The sequence below is a fragment of the Ovis canadensis genome, chromosome 4, assembly GCF_042477335.2.
Source record: "Ovis canadensis isolate MfBH-ARS-UI-01 breed Bighorn chromosome 4, ARS-UI_OviCan_v2, whole genome shotgun sequence".
Lineage (NCBI taxonomy): Eukaryota > Metazoa > Chordata > Mammalia > Artiodactyla > Bovidae > Ovis > Ovis canadensis.
Genome location: NC_091248.1, coordinates 48,037,162 through 48,061,455, shown reverse-complemented (window position 1 = coordinate 48,061,455; position 24,294 = coordinate 48,037,162). Strand labels below are relative to the sequence as shown.

Here is a 24,294-nt window from a genome sequence, read left to right as displayed (position 1 = left end):
ATTTTATGATGCATATACATCTCCTTTTAATTTTCTGTGATGCTTTTCTAAAATTGAAATCATTGGATTACATAGCATGTACATTTTTAAGTTTTGGTGAATAGTGCACAAATTCCTAAAAAAAAAATTTATCAGTTGCTATCAGCAGTTTATGAGTTCTTATTTCATAACTTTCTAAATTATAATGCTTTGTATATCTGCCATTTTTGTAAAAGAGAAAAATGTGACTGTGTTAATATTTTGTAAATGTATAGTATATTTTATTTAGTAATGTTACCAAACTCATGTTCAGCTGCTCACCACTCAAAAGCCAATAATGGAGAGCTAAGTGTTGATGAAAGAAAAGTTTGCTTTAATCAGAAGGCCGGCAATCTGAAGAGAAAGAGGACTCATGTGCCAGAACCAACTCTCCAGATTCTGCTCGGCCATGAGAGTTTTTGACGGGAAAGGGGGGAAAGAATATCAGTGAATTACCAAGGTACAAGCTTAGATTCTGCATCATTCTTCACCATGCACAGACCAGCTGACTCCTCTTTATCTTTTCTTCAGATGTCACCTTGCCCATGTCATCTGCCTGCAGTATTGCAAAGGGGGCTGCTGGGGGTACACAGCTGGTCATGCTTGACTATTTAATGATTCATTCTTCTTTTAATCTAGGGAAAGAATTCACAGGTTAGGTATGGCATGGTGTGCATTCAGTAGAATATAAGTCAGGAGCAAAGTTAAATTGTCTAGTGATCTCATTCCTATAATTAGATTCTTTTAGGGTTAGAGAGGAACAGGAATGAGCAAGCAGAAAAGGGGCAAAAGAGCTTCTTTCAGTAACACTGACTAATTTCTCACATATATTTACTAGCTATATAGTTCCTTCTCGTGTTGGTGTGTGAATTTTTCACTGACACTCTTTGACCATTTTTCTATTGAAGTTCAGTCTTTTTTATTGATTTGTAAGCAGTCTTTGTAAGTTTTATATATTATACCTTTGCTTACCATATATGTCACAAATGCTCCTCTGTCTGTAGTCTTCTTTTTGATTTTGTTTCTGGTGACCTTTTCTGCAGAAGACTGTCATTTTTACGTACTCAAATATTGCCACATTTCCTCTTGTGAGTTCTTCCTTTGTTTTATGCTCAGAGATACTGTACCTTTGCAAGATCACATAGATGCCTATATTTTCTTATTTTGTTACTACTTTCTTTATATGTTTTTATTAGTTAATCCATTCAGAATCTGAGTCAATTACATTATTATTTTTGTCACCTAAGTGGGACCTAACAACATGGTTAATGGATTGAAAACAATTTCTTTCCTTGTAAAAAATAAAAGTCATCCCAGTCACCTGAGCTTACATGACAATTACAAATTTTCCTAAATGGGACAATTTGCCACTTTCAATAAGTGATTTTCTCATAGGATTTTCACCTAGAGAAAACATGTTGACCTTAAGTAATTAATACCAGCATGCAGACTGGTAGAGAAAGGAAAATTCTGAGAAAACTCTGTGGTTCCTTTCTACTTATTTATTTTAGAATTTAACTGCAGGTTATTCAGCTGATTACTGATTATGAAGTGACTTAGCAGCAGCAGCACTGATTATCTGATCAATCAATTCAGTTCAGTTCAGTCACTCAGTAGTATCCAACTGTTTGCAACCCCATGGACTGCAGCACACCAGGCCTCCCTGTCCATCACCAACTCCCAGAGTTTACTCAGACTCATGTCCATTGAGTCAGTGATACCATCCAACCATCTCATCTTCTGTCATCCCCCACTCCTCCCACCTTCAATCTTTCCCAGCATCAGAGTCTTTTCTTATGAGTCAGCTCTGCATCAGGTGGCCAAAGTATTGAAGTTTCAGCTTCAACATCAGTCCTTCCAATGAATATTCAAGGTTGATTTCCTTTAGGATGGACTGGTTGGATCTCCTTCAGTCCAAGGAACTCTCAAGAGTCTTCTCCAACACCACAGTTCAAAAGCATCAATTATTCGGCACTCAGCTTTCTTTATAGTCCAACTCTCACATCCATACAGGTCTACTGGAAAAACCATAGCTTTCACTAGACAAACCTTTGTTGGCAGAGTAATATCTTGGCTTTTTAATATGCCATCTAGATTGGTCATAACTTGTCTTCCAAGGAGCAAGCGTCTTTTAATTTCATGGCTGCAGTCACCATCTGCAGTGATTTTGGAGCCCAAGAAAATAAAGTCTGACACTGTTTCCACTGTTTCCCCATCTATCTGCCATGAAGTGATGGGACCAGATGCCATGATCTTAGTTTCCTGAATGTTGAGTTTTAGGCCAACTTTTTCGCTCTCCTCTTTCATTTTCATCAAGAGGCTCTTTAGCTCTTCACTTTCTGCCATAAGAGTGGTGTCATCTGCATATCTGAGGTTATTGCTATTTCTCCCGGCAATCTTCATTCCAGTTTGTGCTTCATCCAGTCCAGCATTTCTCATGATGTACTCTGCATATAAGTTAAATAAGCAAGATGACAATATACCAGCCTTGACATACTCCTTTCCCTATTTGGAACCAGTCTGTTGTTCCATGTCCAGTTCTAACTTTTTTCTTGACCTGCATACAGATTTCTCGGGAGGCAGATCAGGTGGTCTGGTATGCCCATCTCTTGAAGAATTTTCCACAGTTTATTGTGATCCACACAGTCAAAGGCTTTGGCATAGTCAATAAAGCAGAAGTAGATGTTTTTCTGGAACTCTCTTGCTTTTTTGATGATCCAACAAATGTTGGCAATTTGATCTCTGGTTTTGACTTTTCTAAATCCAGCTTGTATATCTGGAAGTTCTCCATTCACGTACTGTTAAAGGCTAGCTTGGAGAATTTTGAGCATTACTTTGCTTGCGTGTGAGATGAGTACAGTTGTGCAGTAGTTTGAGCATTCTTTGGCATTACCTTTCTTAGGGACTGGAATAAAAACTGACCTTTTCCAGTCCTGTGGCCACTGCTGAGTTTTCCAAATTTGCTGACATATTGAGTGCAGCACTTTCACAGCATCATCTTTTAAGATTTGAAATAGCTCAACCGGAATTCCATCACCTCCACTAGCCTTGTTTGCAGTGATGCTTCCTAAGGCCCACTTGACTTCACATTCCAGGATGTCTGGTTCTAGGTGAGTGGTCACACCATCGTGGTTATCTGGGTCATGAAGAAACTTGTTTCACAGTAAAATAATTAAGGCCAGTGCTCTTGGGTTTCACTAGTAATTCCACAAAACCTTCACTCAAAAGCACCTGACTTACAGCATAGTAGAATGATCCAAGTAACCAATTTACTGAGTCAGCTGGAAAATAATGCCTTTTGACATTAGGGTGGTATCCTTCAGTGTAAAAGATACAATATTTTCTGAACTAGTGACTAATATGTGATGCTGTTTCTCCCCAAATGAGACTTATATTAATATAAGAAAAATTAATATATGATTATATACATAGAAAAATAAGGAAGAATCATTTCCATTTCTGGGACAATCATTTCCATTTCTTCAATTGCTTCTGAGATTATCTGTGGCATTGATCACTTTCTTCCTCCAAGTTTCATTCATGCTCAGACAGCTCCTCAGCTGGTCATGGTTCTTTGGCAAATAGGTTGATCAAAGCCTAGTCCCTGAGTAGGTCTGAACCTTAGCGATACTTGCTATATGGGGTTGCTGTGGTCTGCCATTAACTTTCGGCACTGGATATCACAATACTAGGAGGTACTCCAGAGGAATTCCTGAGCTCCATCTTAGAAACTCATAGTTAATCACTCTAGTAAACTTTATTTTTCTTCCTGGCCCATTGGCAGGAGGAGCCCAAAAAGCCAAATGGCAGTCTTAACATCCCAATTTTCAGTTCACTTATCTCCCCCAGTGGAATATTTATCCACTGAATACTAAGACCTTCAGGCTAGCAGGACCTGGACTTGGGAAGGAAAATTTTGTGCTTTGATCATTCAGCATAGTAATGAGAAATACCACCCACATTGTACTCCTTGATTTCTGGGCCAATATGTCCTGGTTTGGGGAGAAACAGCATCACATATTAGTCACTAGTTCAGATAATATTGTATATTTTATACCGAAGGATACCATCCTAATGTCAAAACGCATTATTTCCCAGCTGATTCAGTAAGTTGGTTCCTTGGATCATTCTGCTATGCTGTAAGTCTGGGGCCTTTGAGTGAAGGTTTTATGGAACTACTAGTGAAACCCAGAGCACTGGCCTTAATTATTTTGCTGTGAAATGAGTTTCTTGATAAAAACAATATTCTATGAGAACACATGGTATAATAAGGCAAGATGTAAATAAGGCATTAAGTCAACAGACTCAGCAAAATGGCCCAGGAAAACAAACCAGAACCAGATTGTGTTTATTCCAGTGAGGACAGAATACTGTTGACTCCATAATGGAAAGGACTCAGTATAATCAACCAGCAGGTAGGCTGCCCTCTCATTGTTATACAATATGGAGAGCTTTCTATTGGTCTCTACATCTGGCTGATTGGCATTTAGCCATAGTGGGAGAGCCAGGTCAACCTCAGAGAGAGGCAATCAATTTCTTTATGGAGGCATATCCAATCATCATCACTGCTATGATGCACTATTGTTTATAAGCTCATTGACACAGTAAGGTCACTAGGGAAAGAAGCTGACTGACATCAATGGTGAGTCATCTGGTTTACCTGGTCATTGAACATGGGAAAATTCACATGGGATACAGGCTAGGCCCATTTCAAGAGATACATTCACATAATTCTTCCCAAATCCTCCTTATCAGCAAACCTCCAATCCTATTCTTTCCAGATTCCTTCACCAAATGGCCAAACTTTTAGCTATTACCTGTGAGCTGGTGTAGAGCTGACATAATGTCACCTTCTTGGTAAAGTTCACCATAAGGATTGTACCCACTGGAGGAGATCCCTTCATTGTCCTTCAGAGCCACTCATGATTTATTTGTTAATCAATATAAAAGCAGAGGATTGGTCCTTGAGTTTTTCAGCACATAATTCTGAGGCCAGGAGGCATGAACTGAAAAATCAAAGAAAAGTTAAACCATTTGGAAGCAGAGTATTATGCTGAGTTAGATAAATGTCAATACAATTTTTTTTTGTACATACATTGTTCCAAGAATCCTCTGCCCTCTGCAATAACCAGCTTGTCTGTGAACCATATATTCAATATTTGCATGCCTATTAGCTAATATTGATATTAGGTGAAACAGGAACATTGCTAGCAACTAAAGCTGAGCCATTAGAAATCCTGTGACCTGACAATTCCTTTATCATTTTATCCACTTCCCTATTCCAAAAGAAACACAAGTATGATTGGCATGCACAGATTCTGCAAATCCATTTACCGAGATAAGAGCATGGAAGGAAATAAATTCTAGCCCCTTAAAGGTCAGGGATATGCAATTTTTATTTCATGTAAGTGACTTCAGTCAAATAATTTGGAAGAAAAGACTAGGTGAGTGGATGCAGATTTTTTTTTTTTTAAGGTTTTAAATGTTAAGCACTGTAAAGAAGTCAACAACTGAACCTCAGGAAAGGATTGGCCTTTAAAGATCACTGAGCCAAATCCCATCTCAAATCCCTGAATCCTCTTGGCAAGTCTCCCTCAAATGACTTTTCAGACTTTAAAAAACATTTCAGTGACTGAAAAGTCACTACCTTTGCAGACAGTCATGTAAAGAAGTCTTTCTTCAGGGGAGCAAAACATCTGTGTCACAGTCACAGTTCTAACTCGGGCCCAAACAGGGCCAGCCCCATTCCTCTTTCAGTGACAACCCTTCCAATATCTTCTTCTATCATAATCTTCTTTTCTCCAAAATAAGTGTCCCCAATTTCTTCCACAATTTTTCACATGATATGACTTTACATTCACCTCAATTTTCCAATATTCCTCTCGAAAGCATACATTTAAACTGAGGTACTAGCATAGATTTAGCATCCAATAGAGTAGAAGTATGAGTCAGTTCAGTCGCTCAGTCATGTCCGACTCTTTGCAACCCAATGAATCGCAGCATGCCAGGCCTCCCTGTCCATCACCAACTCCCAGAGTTCACTCAAACTCACATCCATTGAGTCAGTGATGCCATCCAGCCATCTCATCCTCTGTCGTTCCCCTTCTCCTCCTGCCCCCAATCCCTCCCAGCATCAGAGTCTTTTCCAATGAGTCAACTCTTCGCATGAGGTGGCCAAAGTACTGGAGTTTCAGCTTTAGCATCATTCCTTCCAATGAACACCCAGGACTGATCTTTAGAATGGACTGGTTGGATCTCCTTGCAGTCCAAGGGACTCTCAAGAGTCTTCTCCAACACCACAGTTCAAAAGCATCAATTTATTCTAGACAGACTATAGTTTTCTTAACTTCATGTCCAGGTGGATTTTTCTGAAAGTTGCACCAATGTTCACTCTGATTGCTAATATTCACTAGGAGTTCACAGTGCTAAGTACCTTGAAGAGGGCCTCATATGCATCATCTCATTTAATTTTCCTGACAACCACCTGTGAGAAAGGCACTATTTTTATGCCACTTGCAAATGAGGAAAATGAGGTTTAGAAAGAACAAGTACCTTGAAAAGAAAGTGAAAGTGTTAGTTGCTCAGTCGTGCCAGACTCCTTGGGACCCTATGGACTGCAGCCCGCAGGCTCCTCTATCCATAGGGTTTTCCAGGCAAGGATACTGAAGTGGTTTGCCATTTCCTTCTCCAGGGGATCTTCCTGACCCAGGGATTGAACCCATATTTCCTGCACTACAGGCAGATTCTTTACCGACTGAGCTACCAGGGAAAGAATTAAATGTGAGTAAGTGAGTGAAAGTCGCTCAGTCGTGTCTGACTCTTTGTGACTTCATGGACTATACAGTTCATGAAATTCTCCAGGCCAGAGTACTGGAGTAGGTAACCGTTCCCTTCTCCAAGGGATCTTCCCAACCCAGGGATCGAACCCAGGTCTCCCACATTGCAAGTGGATTCTTTACCATCTGAGCCACCAGGGAAGCCCAAAGTACCTTACCTAAGGTCAAATACCCTATAAGTGGCAGAATTTGGTCTGTCCCAGGATTTCTGGGGAAGTAGCAGCACCTATTGATACTTAGTATGTGCCAACACTGTGCTGAGCTCTCACTTCAAACAGTTAAGTAGTTAGTATTAATATTCCCATTTTACACATAGGGAAACTGAGACTTAGAGAGATATAACAAAATGCTTAGAAATAATGAACTAGCTTATCTGAACAAATTCAGTTTATATATCCAGATTTGGAATTTTTAATTACCCCTTATAAAATTAATCTTTCTGGATTAAGTCCATTACTCTGTCAAATTTTTTTAGAGATATTTATTTATTCCAAAGTATTTTTTATCTCTGCTCCATTTTTATAACTGCAAGTTTTACAAGAAAGTTTCCATGTGTTCAAGTTGCCAACAAATTACACTGCATGGAAGGAAACATAGCAAAGAGTCACGTACAAACCACTAGAACCATCTTTCTAGATGTTATCAACATACTCACCAGACTGCATCAGCCTTTAATACACTATGTAGTCTAGGCCATATTTCTCCATTTTGTTCGCAAGAACACAATTTGTTGTGTCTTACTCAAATACAGATTTGTCATCCCAGCTCAACTTAACAACCCAATCAAAATAGAATCTTATATTAGTGTGAAATAATTTAGAGATAGTAAATCTATCTTGGATCTCAGTGATCTTCATGTGTTTCTAAGTATTTGCTATGTTTTCAAAATAAAACAGTAAATTAAATGTATTTCCAGTCGCTTTCATGCTCATGATGCTATATTTTTATTCATGTAATTAGAGACAACACTTTCTCCATCATTAAAATGATATCTGAGTTCCAGTGCCTTCCCACTTAGTATTCTGAGTTGATTTTTGACTCTTGTGATTTGCTTTTTATAATCCATGCTTGTGATCTTGACCTCTTGGGCATCTTTAAGATTGGCAGTATAATTTTAGACTTCTGTTTGTATTTCCTATTTTGCTAAGCTGATAGTTTTACTTTTTCCATCATTGAATTACCTATCAACTATAAGTAAATTATCTTCTCCTGAAAGTCATCCAGAAGCTTTTGACAAACAGAGGCTTGGCACCTGAGTAATAATCCTTTAAGACCACGAATCTGTCATAGAACCTTTCCTGGCTTTGAAATGCCATGATATATGCAGTAGATTTGGCAGTTTTCTGTTACCTCTGATTTCACTGCTTGGCATTTAATAGTCCTTCTTTATATAAAATAATGTTTCCTTGTATATATATACATATCGCTGAGTCCCTTCATTGTTCACCTGAATCCATCTCAACATTGTTAATTGCCTGTACCTCAGTACAAAATAAAAAATTTTTAAACAAAAAAAAATTTTCATTAAAAAAATAACATTTCCTTTCAGTATTACAATGATATCTCTTTTAAAAACATTTAAAGCAATATTATAGATTTAAACTTAAGTTAATATAGGCATCTGAATGCTACCACATATGACTGTAATGTTAGTCACAAAGATAATGACCACTAAGAAGCACAGAAATTGCAGCATGTTTCTTTTGACACTGCCTTTTAGAAAACACCCAGATTTCAACATGTCAAAACATGAAAAATATGTAACTCAGATAACTGAAGAAAAACAATAGCTATGCTAGTTATTGAGTCTGTGGTACAAATTGTGCCCATGTTTCAAAACAGTGCAAAACTGAAAACTTTCAACAGTATTTTCCTGTCCTCCACTCCCCATTTACAACCTGTAACCGAAGATGAAGATGTTTGATTAGGAAATAACAAAGGTCAGACATCTGTCTAATATTATGAAATGCTTTGTTGAAGATACTTTGCCTTTTTCAACTGATTACCAAATTTCTTCACATAATCTTGTAAATCTTTTGTCCTGTCCCAATTAGCTTTATTTTAAATGTATCTGTAGAGCTATTACCCCTCTGAGAGATACGAAAGGTCACTTTCTTTTTTTAAAACACAGAATTATTCAACAGAGCTTAATAACTACTGCTAATGTAATTCTTACTATACCTCTGAGATGAAATGCTCCTTGAGATAGATTCAGAACAAGTTTCATTTGTAATGTTAATGTATTTTGCCTGAGAAAGCCTCAGCTGTGACACTTCCCCACATGCTGTCCAAATCCTAATGAGGTTTTGGTACTACAGTAAAGAAAGACATATATTTTCACTTTTCGTCTTGGTTCAGGAATTAAAATTACATTAGCCATTTGCAATATGCCTATTAGTGTTCCTTTTATAATTTTCTGATCCTTAGCATTTATAAAGTAGACCTTGAATTTTGATACTACAAATCCTGATTGACAGTTAATGATTCTTTTCCTTATTAATAAAATGGAGTGGCCTGAGAAATTGATAGAGATGCTTTGTTAAACTAACATCATAACCTAAAAAGTAAGATAAGCAAAACTGAGCAGGAACCAGCTCAGTTCTTCCTCTTCAAAATGAGGGGGAAAATCTGTTTCTAAATACCGTTCAGTGTTACAACTCAGACGAATGTTACTCATGGAAGAAAAACCAAGATGTGGTTTCAAACCTATTCAGAAAATTTTTTTTTTTTCTAAGCAATGGAAGAAAGTAATTATATAAACCACATTAAGCCATTGTCAGAAATCAAGATTATTCATATCAGACACCCTGAATAAACACCAACATTTTTACTTGTTTCACACCCCCATTCTTCTTCTCACTCTAGTTTACCCCTGTTTATAATTGCTAGAGTTTAGCTAACTCTTAGGCTGCCGTCTATGGGTTCACACAGAGTCGGACACGACTGAAGTGACTTAGCAGCAGTAGCAGCAGCAGCTAACTTTTTGGTTTTAGATATTTTATTTATTTGACAAGGCCAGGTCTAGTTGTGGCACATGGGATCTTCAATCTTTATGCAGCATGTGAAATCTTTGTTGTGGCACATGGGATCCAGCTCCCTGCCTAGGGGTCGAACCCAGCTCCCCTGCATTGGGAGCACGGAGTCTTAGCCACTGGACCTCAGGGAAATCCTGAATTTAGCTAAGTCTTGATTCTACTATTAGCCCCACATAAATGACACATTTTAAACTGTATAAAATTGAGAAGTTAATACATCTATTAATGACTCTCAGTCCCCCACTAATTTAAGCTCAAATGACAGGGCTTAGAATTCACAGCCCTTCTTGTTCTGGCCTCAGCCTAACTTTCAATCCTTGTCATTAACCATTTCCTTGAAATTGCTTATGATCCAATCGCTTATGAGATAACATGCAATTATCTCAGCTGCTCCATGATTTTTTATCTCTACACCTTTGTTCACATTCTTTGGTCATTTACCTGAAATGAATGTCCAGGTATCTCCCCCTGTCTATCCTACAAAGTAAGCTAAAATATCACTTTTCAAATAATGATTTTAGTTCCCCAGTTGGGTATGAGCATTTAGTTTATATGATATTTATTAAATGTATTATTTACACCTATAGATGATCAAATGATCTTTGAAATCCAAGGACCTTTCAATATACTTTCTGGCAGCTTCTGCAGTATAACATAGCACCTCACATTGCAGAGTTCTCAGTAAATATGTATAAGAGCGTGAATAAATGAATAAATGTCTAGTCTCTGGTCGTATATTTATGCTATCTATTATTCATAAAGCAACCTCTCATTTTTTTTTCATGCCAATCTAAACTTATTATAGGAATAAATTATTTTCAAGGACTAGGAAAAAATCCATTTTCAGTAATGTGACCCATGACACCATGCCACTGAAAATAATTAAAATAAAGAAAAAATTTTAAGGTATATCTCATATTAGCAAAAAAATAAGGCCCCTCAGAAGCCAAAAATTGAGTAAATACAGGAATCCAAAGAAGTAAGCTGAACTTTGGCTCTGGCTTTCACTTTGAGGACATTTGCCCATGGAGGTGAATTTGGGTTTCCATATTCATAGATTACAAGGAGATAAATCCTGGGAGCTACCTGACCAAGATGAGCAATCTGATAGGAGATGCCTTAATAAATCAGGTACCTCACAGGCCTAAACTTTCCCGGTATATGTGAACTAGAAATAAATCCAGAGGACAGCAAGGAAAATGGCCTATTATAAAATGTGTCATTGGGTAGAAGCAAACACTAAATAGCCCCTTAGAATTCCTACCTCCAAGCTGGCCCTCACTTGAACTGGTAGCTCAATCTCGCACCACCTGGGTACATCCAAAAAATCCTCAGGCAAAAAAATTTCAAGTGTTTCTATGTTGGCAGAGTTCCCCAAAATTTGGCAGAAGCAAAAGCAAGTAGTCCCTGGAGATATAAATTGCAAATACAGGGCTTTATAAATTTTAAAGATAAAATTCCCCAAAAATATGAACTTATAGTTTAAAAACTCACACAGGTCTTCCCTGGTGGCTCACCGGTGAAGAATTCACCTACCAGAGCAGGAGACACAGGTTCGATCCCTGGTCTGGGAGGATCCCACACGCCATGGGGCAACTAAGTCTGTGTGCCACAACTACCGAGGCTGTGCTCTAGAGCCTGAAAGCTGTAACTACTGAAGCCTGGGCACCCAAGACTCTGCTCCACAAGATAAGCCACTGCAGTGAGAAGCTTGTGCAGCACAACTAGAGAGTAGCCTCTGCTTGCTACAGCTAGAGAAAGATTGCATACAGCAACAATGACCCAGAACAACCAAAAACAAATAAATACATAAAACAATAAATTTTTAAAAACTTATACAACGTATCAGGAAACAAGCCACCTAGAGTCAGTGGTAATAGAAACAACAGATAGCAAAGTCAGATATGTAAAGGTTTCAGATATTGGATTTAGAAGACAGGGATGAAATATTAAACTTATCTATTTTAAAAATTAAAAGGACAATGAAAATATAAGAGAAAAATAATAATGAATGTTTTAAAAAGACAAAACTGGTTTGAGAGAGCGAGGAAGAAGGAAGGAAGGAGGAAGAGAAGGATAAAGGAAAGGAAAGAAGGATGAAAGGAAAGAAAGAAAAGGTGTGGGAACTACATAGAACATTTAGAAATTAAAGCTATTAAAAGTGGAATAAAAAAACTCAATAGACTCTCCTTTCCCATTCTATTTCCCTTTTTCTTGGCCCAGCCCAGTAATTCAACCTTGATTTTTTTTTTCAATTAGCAAATTGTCTTTACCTAATAAAGAGTATTTACAAAAACTACCACTAAATGTCATACTCAATGATTAAAACTTTCCCTTCTTGATCAGGATAATGACTAGAATGCCCAATTTTTCAGCTTTTTACTGGAATTTCTAGCCAATACCAAAAGGAAATTAACAATAGACAGAATACAGGGGAAGAAATTAAAATATCATTACTTTCACAAGATATGAATGTTATGAAAATTCAACAGAACTGTAGATAATTTCTAGAATAAGAAGAGTAGTAAATTTGCAGGGTAAAATCTATTACATTTTATACATCAATAATACATAACTGAAAAATATTTTTGAAACCAAAATAAAAATTTATAGAATACTCAGAAATAGACTTAATAAAAATATGCAAAATCATTATGGACAAAAATATAAAGCTATGCTAAAGAACATTAAAGACCTGAATAAATCAAGAGCTATATCATGCCCATGAAATAAAAGAGTAATATCATACAGATGTGAAGAAGGAAATGGCAACCCAGGCCAGTATTCTTGCCTGGAGAATCCCACGCACAGAGAAGCCTGGCGGGCCACAGTCCATGCGGTCACAAAAGAATCAGACTGAGTGACTAAACAACAAACAACAGTCATATAGATGACAGCTCTGTAACTGTTATGTAAATTCAATGCAATGCCAATAAAAATCCCATCAGATGTGTGTGTGTGCAAATTAACATGCTGAGGCATGTAGTGAGATTCAAGGATCAAAAAATTGTCAAGCTACTGTTTCAACTGAGGGAGAAAACTTGCCTTACTAGAATATCAAGATTTTCAATACAGTTATAGATATTTAAATCAGGTGTTGTTTACACAGACTGACAATTAGAGAAGAGAAGTAGAGTAAAAAGCTTAGAAATAGACATATGTTTATCAATTGATATATGACCAAGGTGGTTTTAAAAGTTCATGGAGGAGAGATTGACTTTTCAAGGCAGTTCTGGGATAATTGAGTATCCATAAGGGGAAAAGATGATATTGTAGCCTTACCTGATAGCATAAATATTCAGTTTTGTTTGGATTAAATATCTACATGTGACTGTTAAAAATATAATTGAAATACAATATAGGAAAATATCATCATGACCTCACACCACAGAAAAATTTCTTAAAATGTGCAGCATAAAGGAAATGATTGACAGAATTTACATAAAAATAAAGAACTTTTGTTTCTCAAAAGATACCATAAAAAGATTAAAAACAAAGGGGCACAAAGAGAAGAAGATATTCCTGGCAGAAGGATTTATATCTAGAATATATAAAGAATTCCTATGAAACAAAAAGAATGCAGAATCCAACAAGTTTATTAAAAGTATCCTTCCAACAGATTTAACTTGTCTACAAAAACTTCCTAAATTTCTACCTCAGTGACCCCTAGCCATATTAATTTTGGTAAATTTAACATTGAAGTAATCTTGTTTTTCCTAAAGCTAGAGTCATCCAAGTTCAAAACTTGTAGTCATACTTAATATTTACCTGACTTTGCTTTCCACATTCAATTATTCATCAAATACAGTCAGTTCTTTTCCTGCAAGTCTTCTCACATTTTTGTCCTTTCCACCACCATGTCGTCTGCATGAATCAGAACCTCATTTTCTTGACTTGTGGTAAATTTCTAACTGGTCTCCCTGCCTCAAAGTTCTTTTTCACAATTTTCCTGGCTGTTGCTCAACAGATCTAGATTCATCCACCTAAACCACACTTTATTTTTCAATGAAAACACATTTAATCACAACCGTATAACAAAATGTTCTTTAATCTGATCTAAGAATAGGGGGTGGCTTTTTTATTACACAAGTCAAGAAATCTGTTATATGACAGCATTGGCACCTCAATTTGGTAGAGAATGTCAGAATTCTAAGTGGTTAACCATTCAGAAAAAATAAATTATACTCCTAAAGCACACTATATATATCAAGAAAACCATGTATTGAAAAACATTTTTGAAGAAAATAAAAGAGACTATCAACAAAACCTTAGGATAGAAAAGGCTTCTTAACCGACGCAATAAGTACAAATTATACGAGAAACAATGATAAACACAACTACATTAGAATTCAGTACTTGTGTGTACCCAGAAAAGTTATTTTAAAAAATGAAAAAGATAAATCATAAATTAAAAGACTTGCATCACAAACTACTGCAAATGATTAGTATCAAGAAGATACGTTTAAAGAAAACACATGTTCAAATCAGTGATCAAAAGACAAGCCAATGGAAAATAGGCAAAGATCTTCAGACCAAATAGAAACAAGAAGGACCAAAAACATAAGAAACAGTGTTTAATCTCATTAGTACTTGAGGTATACAAATTAAAACTACACTGAGTTCCCAGATTAGCAGGATTTGAATACAAGTGACAATAATAAGTGTAAAAGGTAGCTGTGGAACAATTAAAACTTTCACATGACTCTTGGCAGCGTTCTGTTACAACACTCACTCTGGAAAGACACTGTGACATTATCTGACAATGCTGATGCAACTTTATAATCCTATATAGTTGACCCAGCTAATACACTCCTGAGAATGTCTCCTCTACAGCGATACATGCACACATGCACCAGAATGCTTGAAAAAGAATGTTCTCACCAGCATTTCCTTGCAACAGCAAAAACCCAGAAACGACCCTCGTGTCTGTCAAAACTACAAGTGAAAAGTGAAGTCACTCAGTCGTGTCTGACTCTTTGCGACCCCATGGACCGTAGCCTACCAGGCCTCTCGGTCCATGGGATTTTCCAGGCAAGAGTACTGGAATGGGTTGCTGTTTCCTTTTCCAGGGGATCTTCCCAACCCAGGGATCGAACCCGGGTCTCCCGCATTGCAGGCGGATGCTTTACTGTCTGAGCCACTCCATCAAAAATACAAAGGATAGACAAATTATGGTATATACACATGATGGAATTTCACATATGACAGTAAAACTTAAAAGAACTACACCTACACAAAACAGTATGGATGAAACCCAATGACATAACATTAAATAAAAAAGCAGGCTATGGAAAATGTTTATAATATGATTCCATTCATATAAAGCATAAAAGTACGTACTACCTAGAGGGATTTTTTTTCATTTATCAATATTGTTGGTTCTTCACAATCAGAAGCAAGCAATCTATTTTGCTAAACTGTAAAAATAATTTCACTATATATTACTTTCCTGGGAGTCAACCGAAGAGTATCCATCAGTGCTTTTCCAGAGACTGATGAGATATAAATCTATAAATGAGAAAGGAAGAAAAATGAGAGAATGAGAGTGTTGACTAGTAGAGTGAAAATTACCTGCATTTTCTGTGATCAAAATCAGTATATATCCACATTTTTTTCTTTTTTTAAAAATTAATTTATTTATTTTAATTGAAGGCTAATTACAACATTGTAGTATTTTTTGCCATACGTTGACATGAATCAGCCATGGGTGCACATGTGTTACATATCCATATTTCACCTTTCTTCTTTCTTTGTTTTACCTTTTCTGTGCCATTCCAGTGATCAATCTTTTACTCTACTTCACATGGTTCAATAAAATGCACAAAATATCGGTCAGAGATTATAATAATCCGTTATATTCATGTCCCTATTACAAAGCAAGGCAAAAAAAAAAAAAAACAAAGTCAAAAGACCTGGCTTCCAGTTCCAGTTCTCCAAAGTCAGTCACATGTCCTTCATCAAGTCATGCAACTTCACTGTGCTTCAGTTTTGTCTTCTGTTAAAACAGGGATAATCATGCCTGCCTTAGAGCATCTTCATGAGAATTAAAACAGTAAACTTATTTTAAAAAAAAAATCTGTCAATTCCCTACTGCCATCATTGTGCTACCTGAGCAACTGGATTGCTTATAAGTACAAATGGGGTCAAGGTGGGGTTGGGGTGGAGAATGAGCAAGATTGTACCTCGGGATGCAAGCAGCTGCTTAATTTGCTTTCATTCCATAATTACAAGGTCACCAAGTCTTTTGCAAATAAATTTATGTCTGTTGCAACAAAAAGAAGGTCATGGTAATTCTAACATGTTTTCTTTAGCTATTAATGTCATTACATAATCTATCATTATGCTCGTTTCTTCCCCCCTTATTTTATATAACAGCCCTTGTCAATTTGATGACAATCATCATGTCCTGTCACTTGTTTCCTGTTCTTTTATCTAGCTTTCTCGACCCAGATTCCAAGTCCCAGCCTTATTCTCCTGTAAGATGCCACTGACTGCTTCACATGCAATATCTTATGTTTATGCTTCCGAAAAAAAACTAACCTAACATATGCAAGTTCCTATGACTGCTTAGGCCCACCCTCTTCAGTTATTGAACATGGAGGACTGTTTGCAATCACTATCAGCAACTGGGGCATCTAAAATGATCCCAGAATCCATGTAATCTGATACATATACCATAATTGGTATACTAATTCTAGGGGTTAAATGTGACCCTATTTCTAACAACTTACTCACAACAGAGCTTCCAACTCAACCTATTACTGAATGATTTGCTTAAAAAAAATAAGTCAAAAAGACTTCTTGCGTTAATCCATTCTCTATATCCAAGCATGGGGCTTTTGACCATCTTTCCACTTTCATGGTACTTAAATCTAATGGCACCCCACTCCAGTACTCTTGCCTGGAAAATCCCATGGACAGAGGAGCCTGGTAGGCTGAAGTCCATGGGGTCGCTAAGAGTCGGATACGACTGAGCGACTTCACTTTCACTTTTCTTTTTTTTTTTTCTTGATTTTTTTATTTATTTATTTATTTTTTTTAGTTTTTTATTTTTTAAATTTTAAAATCTTTAATTCTTACATGCGTTCCCAAACATGAACCTGCCTCCCACCTCCCTCCCCATAACATTTCTCTGGGTCATCCCCATGCACCAGCCCCAAGCATGCTGCATCCTGCGTCAGACATAGACTGGCGATTCAATTCTTACATGATAGTATACATGTTAGAATGTCATTCTCCCAAATCATCCCACCCTCTCCCTCTCCCTCTGAGTCCAAAAGTCACTTTTCACTTTCATGCATTGGAGAAGGAAATGGCAACCCACTCCAGTGTTCTTGCCTGGAGAATCCCAGGGACGGCAGAGCCTGATGGGCTGCCATCTATGGGGTTGCACAGAGTCGGACACGACTGAAGCAGTAGCAGTAAACAGCAATAAATATTGCTGACTGACCATTTCTTATTAAAAAATATGACAGAGACTATAGGAAGGTCACATTTACCCCACTCTTTGCATCTAGATCAGGTCATGTAATTTTGGCCAGTGAAATATGGGTAGTCATATAACCACCCATATAACATTCTGACCCCTATAACACCCCATGTGGCCCTCAACCCTCTTTGCTAGTTAGTTGACCAAATGGAGGGCACCCATTGAAGGACTTGGGAGCCCCTACTAGAACTGAAACCACCAGCTAAAATGGGCCTGGATCCCTGACTCAACACTGGAAGAGAGAACCCCTAGGAGAGCCATCTGACCTGCTTTGGTCTGTAACATGAATAAGAAATAAAACCTTTTTGTATTATGTCACTGAAACTTGGGAGTGGTTTGTTATAGCAGCTAGTGTTAATTACCTTGACTAACAGCATGAACTACCTTATTACCTGACAGTGTGCATGTCAAAATAAAACACCAAACAAAGCTGTAAACATTCCTAAAAGAAATTTGGACAATTCAGGGAAATGTGGTCTTTAGATTGTGATTGTCCTAGTCAAGACTGTATCTCTGTGTTATAAGCATCATGTAATTGTGCTCTTCCTAAATTTTAAATAGGAAAGATATATAAGTGTAAAATCAATAGATAATCTGGAAAATATTTGGCAGATGTTAAACCAAATTGTTTTATTCATAATAATCCCTGGGTTTTGGTAGTTCCCAAACTCTTATGACAATAGTCAAGCCTATAAGACTCTGAGCATAGTTTCTTCCATATTACCTCTTCTAAGGAATACCCCTTCTACCTTTAAGGCTGAGCTGGGAAACTCAATGCTTTTGGTTGAGGATGTCTGTGTTGAGAGACAGTTCCCCGTTTAACTTCTGTGTTTCTTCACATCACGTAAGCAGAGGTGGTGATAGCCTTTTACTCTGGACTATCTCTTCTAGGATGGCTGCGGAGAGAGTAGTCTTGAAAGACAGAGATAGTACGTCCCTTTGGAGCATAAGTTTGTTATTTTGCTGTCCAGTAAAATGAAAATAATGTCTCCCTTTAGTTCAAAATTTGGGTGGGTTTGGGCTTTCCTAAGCTTGAGTTCCTCAGCTGTGACATCAACCTTGTGTGTGTACAGCACCCACCTAGGGCCATCATCCTTACTCCCAGGACTTAAGGGAACAGGGGAATGGGCACTCACATGAAGCTCATGCTGCCTCCTGTGCCACGAGTAATTCAGCCCCTAGTCTCTGACCCAGGAGTCTCACGTGTTCTGCCAGCAACCATGAAACTGTGACAGGCTAACCTGCTAGCCAGGGTAAAATCTCAGACACCTTATGATTCTTGGTGACGTGATGTAGGAGGATAAGTCCACTCCAAAGAGAAGCAGGATGGAGAAACCTCTCCACTCTCACAGTCCAGGGAGAGTATAAGACATACAAGCAATGAGGAATTAGAGCAATAACAACAAATGACTGTGCTGCCTCCCTGCCCTCTCAGAGTAGAATGCCTACACAGAGTGGGGGAATGAGACCCACTAGAAGTATCCAGGTTGGTAAGGGAATTCCAAGAACATCCATTAGGAATCAGGAGAGGCTAGGGCAGACTTACCCAAGGTAACAGATGCTCTGGTATGGCACCCCATTCTTCCCTTCTTCAAGACTAAGACACTCATTTCCCTGGCTGGTGGGAGTATTGATGCTGACAGTTCATAGCTAAATATTTCTCAGAGAACTGTTCTCAACTCAAGACAGTCCCACTGCCCAAGGGAATCCCCTCTGTGGAGCAGGAGAGCAACTCTCGTCCAGTGACTGGTCAATACAGAGTTACACATGCCTTATTTAATATCACTCTACTGTCCATTTCAGCTTCAGAGATTCTCCATAGGATGAGATATGTCTTTACTACATTCCATCATACCATTGCTGATGTTACTGACCCTGATCCTGGGAAAGATTGCTGGCAGGAGGAGAAGGGGACGACAGAGGATGAGATAGTTGGATGGTATCACTGACTCAATGGACATGAGTTTGAGCAAACTCCAGGTGATGGTGAAGGACAGGGAAGCCTGGCGTGCTACAGTCCATGGGGTCACAAAGAGTCAGATATGACTCAGTGACTGAACAACAACAATCACACTGTTGTCATTCCCCTCCTCCAAGAATAGATTCTGGGGAAACTTCTCGATAAACTTCTGCATGCAATAAATCTTATCTCAGCCTGTCTCCTGGTAACCTTATCTGCAACACATAAGCATAGCCTAGAGACTTAATGCCCCTGGATGGAGTGCCACATACAACCTCACTTGGCATGATGGGAAGCAGTGATGCAGTGATGGAGAGATGAGCCTGGAGCAGCATTCATGCCCTCCTATAGCCCACCCAAAGGATGCAAGGGACACAGCACTGCACTGAGAAGCATAAGATTCTGAGAGCTGCAGGACCAGCAGAAGTTTGGATTGTGAGGCCACAATGTATGGAGATTTTAACTCTAGAAATACATGTCTAGGACAAAGGTCTATTGTGTGTGTGTGTGTGTGTGTGTGTGTGTGTGTGTGTTTTCCCTTCAGTTGCTCAGGTGTGTCCAACTCTTTGTGACCCCATGGACTACAGCAAGCCAGGCTTCCCTGTCCTTCACTATCTCCTGGAGTTTGCTCAAACTCATGTCCAGTGAGTCAGTGATGCCATCCAACCATCTCGTCCTCTGTCATCCCTTTCTCCTGCCTTCAAACTTTTCCAGCATCAGAGTCTTTTCAAATGAGTCAGCTCTTTCATATCAGGGGATCAAAGTACTGGGGCTTCAGCTTCAGCATCAGTCCTTTCAATGAATATTCAGGACTGATTTCCTTTAGGATTGACTGGCTTGATCCCCTTGCAATCCAAGGGACTCTCAAAAGTCTTCTCCAACACCACAGTTCAAAAGCATCAATTCTTAAATGCTTAGCCTTCTTTATGGTCCATACATGAAAGTGAAAGTTACTCAGTCGTGTCAGACTCTTTTCAATCCCACGGACTATACAATGCATGGAATTCTCCAGGCCAGAATACTGGAGTGGATAGCCTTTCCCTTCTCCAGGGGATCTTCCCAACCCAGGGATTGATACATGGCTACTAGAAAAACCATAGTTTTGACTATACAGATCTTTGTCAGCAAAGTAATAATGTCTCTGCTTTTTAATATACTGTCTAGGTTGGTCATAGCTTTTCTTCCAAGGAGCAAGTGTCTTTTCATTTCATGGCTGCAGTCACCATCTGCAGTGATTTTGGAGATCAAGAAAATCAAGTCTATCACTGTTTCGGTTGTTTCTTCATCTATTTGCCATGAAGTGATGGGACTGGATGCCATGATCTTCGTTTTTTAAATGTTGAGTTTTAAGCCAGTTTTTTCACTCTCCTCTTTCCTCAAGAAGCTCTTTAGTTCCTCTTAGCTTTACGCCATAAGGGTGGTGTCATCTGCATATCTGAGGTTATTGATATTTCTCCTGGCAATCTGGATTCCAGCTTGCTTAGTCCAGCCTGGCATTTTGCATGATGCACTCTGTATGTAAGTTACATAAGCAGAGTGACAATATACAGCATTGAAGTACTCCTTTCCCAATCTTGAACCGTCCATTTCTCCATGTCCGGTTCTAACCAGCAGAGTATCCAGGCTCAAGAACATTTCAATGCATACTAGTCTAGGAACAAAACCCGAAGAGCCACTCCACAGCACACACCCCTGTACTCTACTATGACTGTGTAGTCACATAGCCTCATCGCCAAATACACACAGATACCATTCTGGAAAGGTAGAGGAAGAGGGGAAATAGATTTTAAATCTAAAAATCTGAGTCAGTCAGAAGAAAATATTTTAACCAGAAGATATTGTAAACTGGCAAATTTAAAGTTTACGTCTCTTTCTCCCCCACTTCACTATCACTAGACATGAGAAGCCTTCATTTTATTGGCACACTGTACGGTTGGCCCTTAAACACACAGGTTTGAAATGCATAGATCCACTTATACGTAGATTTTTTTCAGCAGTGAATACTGTAATACTACGTGAATCCAAGGTTGGTTGAATCTACAGATGCAGAACTCGTGGATACAGAGGACAGTCTATAAGCAGATTGTTGAGAGTGTGAAGGGTTGGTTCCCCTAACCCCTGTGTTGTTCAAGAGCAAACTGGATGAGAAAATTTGCAACCACTGGTAAATGTAGGTCTATAGCAGTATCATTTCAAAATTTCTAGTTTTCAAATCCTAATGCTTGTTAATAACATAGTACAAAGTACTAGAACCTACATGGGTAGTTTGAAAGTCCTCTGATGCAAGGATATGAATTTTAAATTGACCAGACTACCAACTCCTTGAGTATGGCAACTGAGCTTTACTTATCTTTGAATCTCCCCAGTGGCTAGCAAAGCATATAATGAATAAATATTTTAACATAATTTACTATCAGCCTATTATGAATCATTTTGGAACCTATTGCTCCACTCTGTGTCCTTAAGTCTTTGGATTTTCCAAAACTTTATTTTTTTTTTAACTTTATTTTACTTTACAATACTGTATGGGTTTTGATACTGTGAAAATATCCTTGGAAGGATCATTTGTTTAGCTCCTATTAAAAAATAGTTTATCAGGATTAACCCAGGGCTGAGAGTAAGGAGAGAGCAGAGTTCTGGGAAAGGACAAATAGAACTAGAAAGGAAAAAAATTGACTGGTCAGACAAATCGCATCACCATTTTGCCTTGGGCCAGCCCTGAAAAAGAGCTTGCAAAATAGCAATTTTACTCCTGAAATGTATTTTACACTACAACAGCTGAAGTAGTAAACTAGTATGACTGAGAAACAGGAAAAGGAAAACAGTATTTCCCAATGACCTTGCCCCACTTCAGACATTATCCATTCTTCTGAGTTAAAGTATTTGTGGTTGGTAGGATTATATACTCCACTGGAAAGACGTCCATGTCCTAAGTCCTAGAACCTGTGAACACTTTGCCTTACATGCCAAATGGGACTCTGTGACTGTGAATAAGTCAAGGACCCTGACCTGGGAGACTATCCTGAATTAACCAGGGTGGCCCCAAGGTAATCATGAGGGACCTTAAGCATGGGAGACACAGGAGTGTCAGTGTCAGAGAGGTGCACTGTGAGAAAGACTGGACAGACCTTGCTGGCTTTAAAGATCCAAAGGGATGCAAGAGACCCCTAGATACTAGAAAGTGCAAGAAATCAGTTGCTCCCCCAGGGCCTCCAGAAAAGAACACAGTCCTGCCAACATCTTGATTTTAGTCTGGTGAGAACTGTTTCAGACTCCTGACCTCCAGAACTGTAAGATAATAGATGCCTTTTATGCCACTAGATGTGAGGTAATTTGTTTCAGCAGCTATACTAGGGAACCAATCTAGTGTTCACTGAAGATTTCTTTTAAAACGTAAACATAATCTTGGGGAAGAAAAGCAAGGCTAATGTAAGAATCAAATCATCATTCAGCCAGTGTGTTTGTTTAATCACTTGAGAAGAGGTGTGTGAACTACATCTTCAGACACAGACACTGTCACTTGTTTCTCCATCAGAAAACATCCTGCATGGCGTCTTTTCAGAGAACACGTCTGACTGAATAGCCACTGTGGGTTTTTACACAGGAAACAAGAGGCTAGACAAGAGCACTGGGTGACAGAGATACTGCAGTGGAGAAGGATCCTAGGGGCTTTTTATGTTTCTCTTTTCCTGAAAGATTTTTTTAGTGTGAATGGTGAAAAAGGATCACAGCAGTACATATTCAGGCTGGTGGGATAATGAAAAAAATCCATCATCTCAAAACAACTTCATTTCTAGGGTGACCTCAGTAATTTAGGAAATAGTGGCCTGTCTTAGATATGAATATGTTTCTTGACTTTTGGAAAATATATGCAATCTTACATTTCACAATGAAAAAAGAGGCAGATGACAATTAATTATTTATTGACTAAATATTCTATAAATACATTTGAAGTTAAGCTAGAAACAGTCCAAAAATAATAATGTATCAATTTTTTCTTTCTATTCATTGAGCACTTTTCAACTAAAATTAATGCTAAGAAAGAAACCAAATTAACAATGATTGTAGGTGGTCAGTCTAGAGAGTTATATATTTTTCTTTCTACTTTTTAATATTTTTCCAATTTTACACAATAAATGTGCATTACTTTTAAATTTGATTAATTAGTAGGCCTTGAAAATTAATGAGGAAAGTTTTTTTTAATGTTGTGAAATGCTAACAATTAAAAAAGTTAAGTCATCTCTTAATCATCAGGAGGCAACTTTGCATTGTATCAGTGATCTGTAAAAGTTCTCTGAGTAATTATACCCTTAAAATATGCCTGTGAAAAGTAGCCCACCCTCTTTAGGAGACAGTCATTCTACCCTTTCTTCTGAGAAATCTGCTAGTGACACAGAGCTCATAGATTCTTTAAACCTACAAACATGAAAACACAATATTATTGAATTTATACTAACAAAAAGGGGTGATCACAAACAACTTAAACTTTATCTGCAGTGTTTTCGTTTTTGGAGCAGGGGTAGACAAACTTTGTCCATAAAGGGCCAGAGAATAAACACTTTAGGCTTTGCAGGTCAGAAGGTTTCTGTTGCAACCGTGCAACTCTGCCTTTGTAGCTCAAAAGCAGCATAAACATGCATGCAACAGAGTTACTATAATGGATTGTAATTTTAGTTTTTGCATGTTATGGGACTGTCACAATTTTCTACCCATGAGTCAAATGTGAGGGAGAAAACAAGTATTCATGAATATAAATGTATAAAATCGAAGTGGCCTTGAGTCTTGAAGTTCACACCAAAACAATCTGATGAATTTTGGCCTAAATGAAGTTTTATCAAGGAGTCTCAGAGCAAAAGTCAATAGATGTGGTTTCTCGTTCTATATCTACTCCCAACAAACTTAAATTTGGGGGCTCCTCAGTGTTTTCCTATGTAAAGTGTGTCAAAGCAATCAGAT

General features: G+C 38.1%; 1 protein-coding gene across 1 annotated transcript in view; it reads right to left on the bottom strand.

Moving 5' to 3' along the window:
• Positions 1-331: 331 nt before the first annotated feature.
• Positions 332-24,294, bottom strand: part of LOC138439802 (uncharacterized) — a 96,070-nt gene continuing 72,107 nt past the window's right edge. Inside the window, exons 6-7 of the mRNA XM_069588887.1 lie at positions 4,836-5,024; positions 332-653 (exon numbers count right to left, since the gene is read on the bottom strand). The gene's annotated coding sequence lies outside the window, so the exon portion shown is untranslated. The remainder of the gene's footprint in view (positions 654-4,835; positions 5,025-24,294) is intronic.